This window comes from Kogia breviceps, chromosome 9 (assembly GCF_026419965.1).
Source record: "Kogia breviceps isolate mKogBre1 chromosome 9, mKogBre1 haplotype 1, whole genome shotgun sequence".
Taxonomy (NCBI): Eukaryota; Metazoa; Chordata; class Mammalia; order Artiodactyla; family Physeteridae; genus Kogia; species Kogia breviceps.
The window spans coordinates 29,250,302-29,257,453 of record NC_081318.1 but is presented as its reverse complement, the minus strand read 5'-3'; positions in this window follow the sequence as shown (position 1 = coordinate 29,257,453).

Sequence of the window (7,152 nt, the reverse complement as noted above, 5' to 3'; positions counted from 1 at the left end):
GTTCACCTGGGCATATCCCATTGTTTAAATAATGTATATCAGTAGTTGTTTTGTGGAGATGGAAGCAGAGGTTTCAACAATTGGGAAGCAGTCTTAGCCTGTAGCTAAGTATCTAGCTCCAGACTTTTCAGTCCAGTGGTTTTTCCTAAGTGACATTTGAGACAACAGGAAGAGCTTTATGTTGAAACCTCCAAAATCAGCATTAGTCAGTAGTTTCTAAATTTTTCTGTATTTGGGAGTCACGTGGGGATCTTTAAAAGCACAGACACTGGGTTTCTCCCACACCTACCAGACACTGTGATTTAATGAGATGAAGCCTGGGTGTTAGGAATCTTAAAATCTCCCTGGGAGATTCCAACATGGAACGTAGTTTGGGAACCACTGGCATTTGTTCACTATCTTGTTAAGTTAGTAAGTGAGCTGATTTAACTTCTGTGCAATCTATTTCTGGCAATGGATGGGTCTACAGCAATGTGGTCAAAACCAGGGGTACTTACATTAGTCCTTCCAGCTTTCTAATCTTGCTCCATCTTTTTCTAGCTCTATGTATGTCCTCAGACTGGTCAATTAATTTTGTTAACTTTCAGTCTTCTCATTTGTCTGATGAAGATAGCATGCTTACCTCACTGGATTGTTCTGAGGATTAGATGGGTTTGGAAAGTTTGGGAAAGTGCTTTGCACTGAGTCTGGTATCCAAAACTTGATACATTCTAGCCATCATTCTATTTTGTTAGAATTTGGAATCTGTTTCTTATTTATAAGAAAAAAGTCTTTGAGTAAATCACCCAGAGACATAGGCCTTCCTTATTGTCTAAAGATTTCATAATGAGTGTGTATTTCTTTTTTATTACAAAATTAATTTTTGAAAAAGGAAAAAAGATATTCCTTTCTTCCACCGCTAAGACTCTCCTCTTCATCATTTCCCCTTCTCTTGTTTTGTCCAGTGAAGTGGGAGGGATTCTGTGATAGAACTGGATAACCACAGTCACAAACTAGCATATAATTTAATTATTTTTATAACATCTTTTACAAACGTAAGTCAGTAATGGACAAAAAATTTAAGGAATTTTATTGGTCTCCCAGGTAATAGTGGAGACACTATTCTTGAATTCATAATGCCTTGCCCAGCTTTTGATTGTATATTCAACTCAAGTAACAAGGATGATAAGACAATGAGAACTAATATGTACTTCTGATGGTTGATGTGATCACTGTTAAATGCCAGCTAGGAACGTAAACAATTTTATCACCAATCCCTCATAGTAGGTCTATCTCTAAAATCATAATGTGTAATGTAGTAATATGTAAAATAGTAAAATTCTATTTTCACGTGTTATTTTCTTTTAATTTTTAAAAATTATTAAACAAATGTAAAACAGAAATCACATATGCTTGGCCTGTCTTGAGCAAAAATGCAAGTTTTTGAGGGTGTGAGGTGGGGTGGAGGGATAGCTGTGCTGATTTAGAAGAAGATTAGGTGGAATTTGGGGCAACTCTTGTACCAAAGCCTATGATGCACCCCAAGCTTCCCTACTGGGGAGCCTTGATGTTGGACCTGAGTGCCGAAATGCAGGTCCCATCAGCCTGTAGGACTCCTATCACTATTTGGCTTATTTCCTCTAACTGACAGCAGTTTCGGCAGCTTACCATCACATGACATGACAATATTGTCATTTTTCATGTGTGTCATAATGTGTAAGAGGGGAAAGCACTGCTTGCATAGTACTATTTTTTTCAGTGAATTTTATATAATTATAATTAAAGTTTCTTTGGGCACAAACTTGGATAAGTCTAATATTCAGAGAACAAAGATGAAGAATTCTTGACCATTTCAAAAAGCCATCCAATTTTAAGACAGAGTTTTTAATCATGAACGAAAACAAAATTAAAGTTTGTTGTCCAAATTATATGATAGAGAGATGACTCTGCAGTACATTACAGTATCAGAAAACCTGGGCTTTCTCAGCCTGGGAGGGCTATTATTATCGTAACAGTAGAATGATTCATTTAGGTCAGAAAAATCTCATTTCAGGATATCCTTGAAAAAATATAATTAATATAATTCCACTCATGGATTTGGGAGTATTTGGTATGCTTCGAGTTGCAAGTAATGTCTTCTACACCAAAAAAGAAATTGTATTCGTTCTTTAGGTTTCACTTGAACTTCACTTTAACCTTAGAAATAAATTGGGAAGAAGAAATATGTTTACGGTGGGGACTGAAATAAGTAATGCTGAATTCTAAATCAAGGTTAAAGTAAAAGAATTTGATGGTTTGGGGAACAGGATGTGGTAAAAACAGGAAGACTATAGGAAGATCATCCAGAAGCCAGAATTTGGGTTCAAATACTAAAATTTTAAAACAACTTTAAAAATTTTAAACAAGGACACTAAAGACCATGAAAGATTGTAGATTATAGCTCAAAAAATAGAATGAAATGTGTATTTTAGCAATAGTACCTTCACCAGACAAATTCCCCCATCCTCATATCTGGGGGAGTCTCTCCAATATTAATCCTGCTACTGAGATGGGATTTTAAAGAGAGATCTGGAAACACCAAAGTTCCAATTTGCTACCAAAGGACTGACTACTTCTAAATATTTCCTCTTGTTGCCTGTAACCACTGCCTCACCCACCTTATCTCCAACTCTTGCCCTGCCATGCCCTCTTCTATCAGAAATACTTCTCTTCTTGTATTTTGTAATATACAGATTGCTTTCCTCTAAAAGAGTGGAAAACATTTTGAAGCAAGATTTAAGTCTTCATAATTGTTCTTTAGGACATAACTCAATAATTTGAGCCTATTAGTTGGTTATTAAATATGTGTTAAATAAACAAAAATTGCATAAGAGAAAAGAACTGAAATTAATCCAAAAATAGAGGAAAAACAAAACAAAACCAAAACAACCAAATTAACTTATATAACCCTCTTACCGGGCCACAGGAAAATTAGTTGTAAATATCTACAGACAAGGTCTCTGCCAGGACCCAGCAGGATTTGCTCTCCAACCTCCCCAAAGCTTTCATTAGCTATTATCCTGAGGATGTGCAAGGACACAACGGGTTTCTAGAGCCACTTGAGTTAGACCATCCTAACCCCTGCCATTTTGTCATGGCAACAACGAGCAAACATTGTCTTGCTTTAATTCTTTCTTTATCCTCATTCTTTTTGCTTCTTCTTAGATATTTTGGTTTGCTGTCACCATAATAATAATTTAAAGATGTTGGATTGACCCAAGACATATTTCTCCTTCCTAAGACCACACTAAAATGATGGTAAGGGATAAGAATACTCAAAATAATATGGTAAAGGAAAAAGATACTCAAAAGACAGGAGAGTGGACGTTCATGGCTGGGAAATTTCAGTAAATGTTTGCCAGAGGGAAAGCAAGGTGCAGTGGTAACTGGCTTAAGGGGCAGAGGAAACTGTTTAGGAAACTGTTTAGCAGAACAGCACAGATTTGTCCCAAAGAACTGTGATGAGGCCAAGGGCTATTGAAAGTAGGAGAGTGAGTTGCTGGAAAGAAGGGGATGGATGGAAAGTCTGTGTACTGAAGAGCATCTGGCCCCCTCTTCCTTCTACCTCCTTCCTTGGCTCCACAGCTAGGGCTTTGCTCAGTATCTCTAGCTGCTTGTTCCCTGGAAGGAGCTCAAAGGTTTCTTCTCTGGAGAAACAGAAAGGAAGTGCATCTAAGGAGAACTATGGCTCTATTCTCCATGCAGTGGCAGCCCACCCCAGATCACTAGAAGGAGGCTTATCGTTTCACACCTCCGAACATATCACAAGAGAGATTCTCTGCTCCCAACAGCAGAGAATCTGCTGTTTTTTTCCTCTTCTTAGGAAAAAAAAAAAAATCCTGGAATTGAGTCTCATTGGATTTACCTGGGTTACCTGTTATTATTGAACCAATCACTGTGGCCAGGGGGAATTAACCAGATGATTAACCAGAACCAGGTTCTATGGTGTGGGCCAGGGATGATTCCACAATAAAACTAATGAGTTATGTTATAAGAAAAGGAGAAGTGGGTTCTGGGGAGGCAACAACCTTATCCTCTACATCACTTCCAGTATAAAATCCCCCTGTGGGATGGGCCCTCCTAGTAGTTACTGGTCTGGGTATAGGTGGCTTGATATGAGCCATACTCAATTCCTGGGCCAACCACCCGGGACCAGATTTGCACATGGTACAAAACACAACAATATATGCATAATGAATTATATCTGACTGCTTCCCTCAGAAGGCGTCAATGACCAAAAAACACTTTAAATGGTACCTTTTAAAAATTTCCAGAAAAGATTCCTTAAGCTTCCTTAATAGCCTGCTCTAGCTCAGCCACCATTGTCAGGAAATTTCCCTTTGTGCTATTAGTTTGATCTAATTCTTCTATTCTGTCCACAGTATCTCTTAATATAGCTGGAGAAAATTCTCCATCTAATATATATGCTTATGCTTGAAGATAATTGTAAAATTTTCTCCCAGGATGAATGACTTTTGTCTTTACCCACAATATTTTATTTTCCAAACCTTTCATCATCTTTGTGGGTCTCCTCTGAACTGCCTCCAAATTTTCTGCATTTGTCTCAAGCTGTAGAGTCCAATACTGAATATAATAATCTAGGGAGACTCCCACAACAAAGTAAAGGCGATTGCTTAGGGAAATAGAAAGAATATTTTATTTTTGCATAGCGCTTCATGGTTTTAAAAAGATCTTCCCAGACATTATTATGTCATTTGAGGCATAAGTTTGCCATATCCTCCTTCTAAACTCTGATGGTTGATGTGGGTCTCCACTGAGTCAGATCCAGACTGGGAAAGCTCAGAGTTCCAGTTTGGGGTCTGTTTGAAGTCCAAGGTGATTCTGAGGCTGCATCAAAATTTCATGTTTCTTTATGCTTCCCTTGGCCCAGAAACAATCTTGAGGATGAGATAAATTATAGGGGCTTCCCATGGTCACATGAGCACTGTCCAAGAGAACTTTCTGTGAATGATGAACTGTTTTATACCAGTGCTATTCACTCACATATGGCTACTGCAACTGAGGAACAGAATTTTTTACTTTTATTTAACTTTAACATTTAAATTCAAATTTGAATAGTGACCTGTGGCTAGTGGCAAAAGCTCTGGACCATCCCTAAGTCTGGGTTTAAGCTGAACGGGTTTCTGAGACAAAAGTATAAGGCGCTTTGGTGGATCTTCACGGTTTAGGAAGAATTTGATGGGTGAGAAGCATCTTAGTGTAATCCCAGGGTTTTTCCCTCATGTTCCTTTTTATGCATCTCAGTGTTATTTGACTAAATATCTTTTTTCCTCAGGAATGCTAGCACTGTGTGACTAATTAATGGCTTTCTTCAGAAATAGATTATTAGGTACTCAGCTCTTTGCCTCGGACAATAGCTATGTTCTCAAATAAATTTACATGAGCACAGCAACAAAACCATAGGTCACCTAGATGTGAATAAGCACATTTTGGCAAAGAAGACAAATCATAATAGAGGCTGAGTTCTAACCACCCATCTGAGACCCAGACCAATACTGCTAAGCCCCTCATTCAGCATAACATTTCATTTATGCATGATGCACTTATTGGCATAAGAAGGTTATATTAAAGGATATGTATAACCTGAAACTTGACCAGTTCAGTTCAATTTCTGCCACATCTTTGGGCTGCATTTCTTGCTGAGTTTAGCTTTTAATGCATCTTAAAAACCAGAAGCAGTTAGTAGACTAGCAAGGAAGTGAGTGAGGATGGAAACTCCCCCAGTGGTAATTTGTAGAGAGCTTCGATCTTTTGGGCCTTCCCCCAACAACCCCTTTCTGGGCCTCTGATAATCATAAATAAATATAGTTTTATTTCCTTTTAAAAGTAAAGTAGCCTCATTTATAAATATATGTTTGTTGAATTTATTATGGCTTTCTTCCTCTGGTCTTTTCCTTCTACAGTTCTGCTCTTTTTCCTTGAAGTAATCTTAAGTTTCCAACACTCCTTTTCTCTCTCTTCAAGGTAGCTGACCATCTTCCTTCTGATTTCAATGAGGAAGTAGACGCTCTTAGAAAAGAATCTCTCTTCCTTCTCACATTAAATCTGCTTAACGACCTGAATTTCCACCTGGTACACTCTGCTTTCCCTCTGTTTATGACGGAGAGACTGTTCTGGTTCAAGCTAAGGCCAAGCCCTCACATATGCACCAGAACCCATCTCTATTTGACTGTTGAGGGTTGTGCTTCCAAAATTATTATCTCTTTCTCATGACCCATCCAATTTGTCTTCTCCATTGGATTTTTCCCATTTCCATTATGTACTTGCTTTGATATCACTTGTATTCAAACAGCAATCATAGCAAAACTTAATTCCAATATCTCCAGCTACTGACTCATATATCCACTTCAATTTATAACAAAATTCCACAAAGAGTTCTCTATAGTCAATGACTCTGTCTTCTCACCTTCTATTCTCATGTATATGAGAATAAAAATTTTATTTGGAAAACCATGTATCTTTTACTTTTTTGCATTTTTTTTCAAAAATCAAAATAGTACAAAATTGACAGGAATCATTTAATGTCTTTCTTCCTGTTTCTCGATCAACTTATAACAGGAAGTAATTGTTTCTAATCAGAAATATATATTAAAGACAAAGGTAGAATAACAGGAAGAAATGAAAAGATAAGCATTCTATACAGGAAGGTGTGGCAAACTTGACCATCCAACACATTAGATAAATTAGGTTTGTCTGTCTGTCTGTCTAAATAGGGGCCAGATGGATCCTTCTGTTCCCTTAATGTGACTACAACAAAAGATCCTCTTCTCTGTGCCCCATTCTGGGTTCCTACTACTAGTTTTTGTTTTTGCTTCAGAGATTTTCTGAGGAATTTTAGATGAGAACTCTTGATCAAAGTATTTTTTCTGTAATAATTGAAATTTAATAAAATTTCCATCTCCTTCACTCTCTATTTCTGTACCCATCACATCCCCTTAAACTATTAACTAATTAATCTTGTGTATATTTTCCGTAATTTTCTTCTTGCTCCTATAATCATATGCAAATATATACACATATGAATACAGTGGGGGTTGTTTTTACACTGGAATCATTTTAGTTTTATTTATTTATTTTAAAATATTTATTTATTTAGGTTGCGCTGGGTCTTAG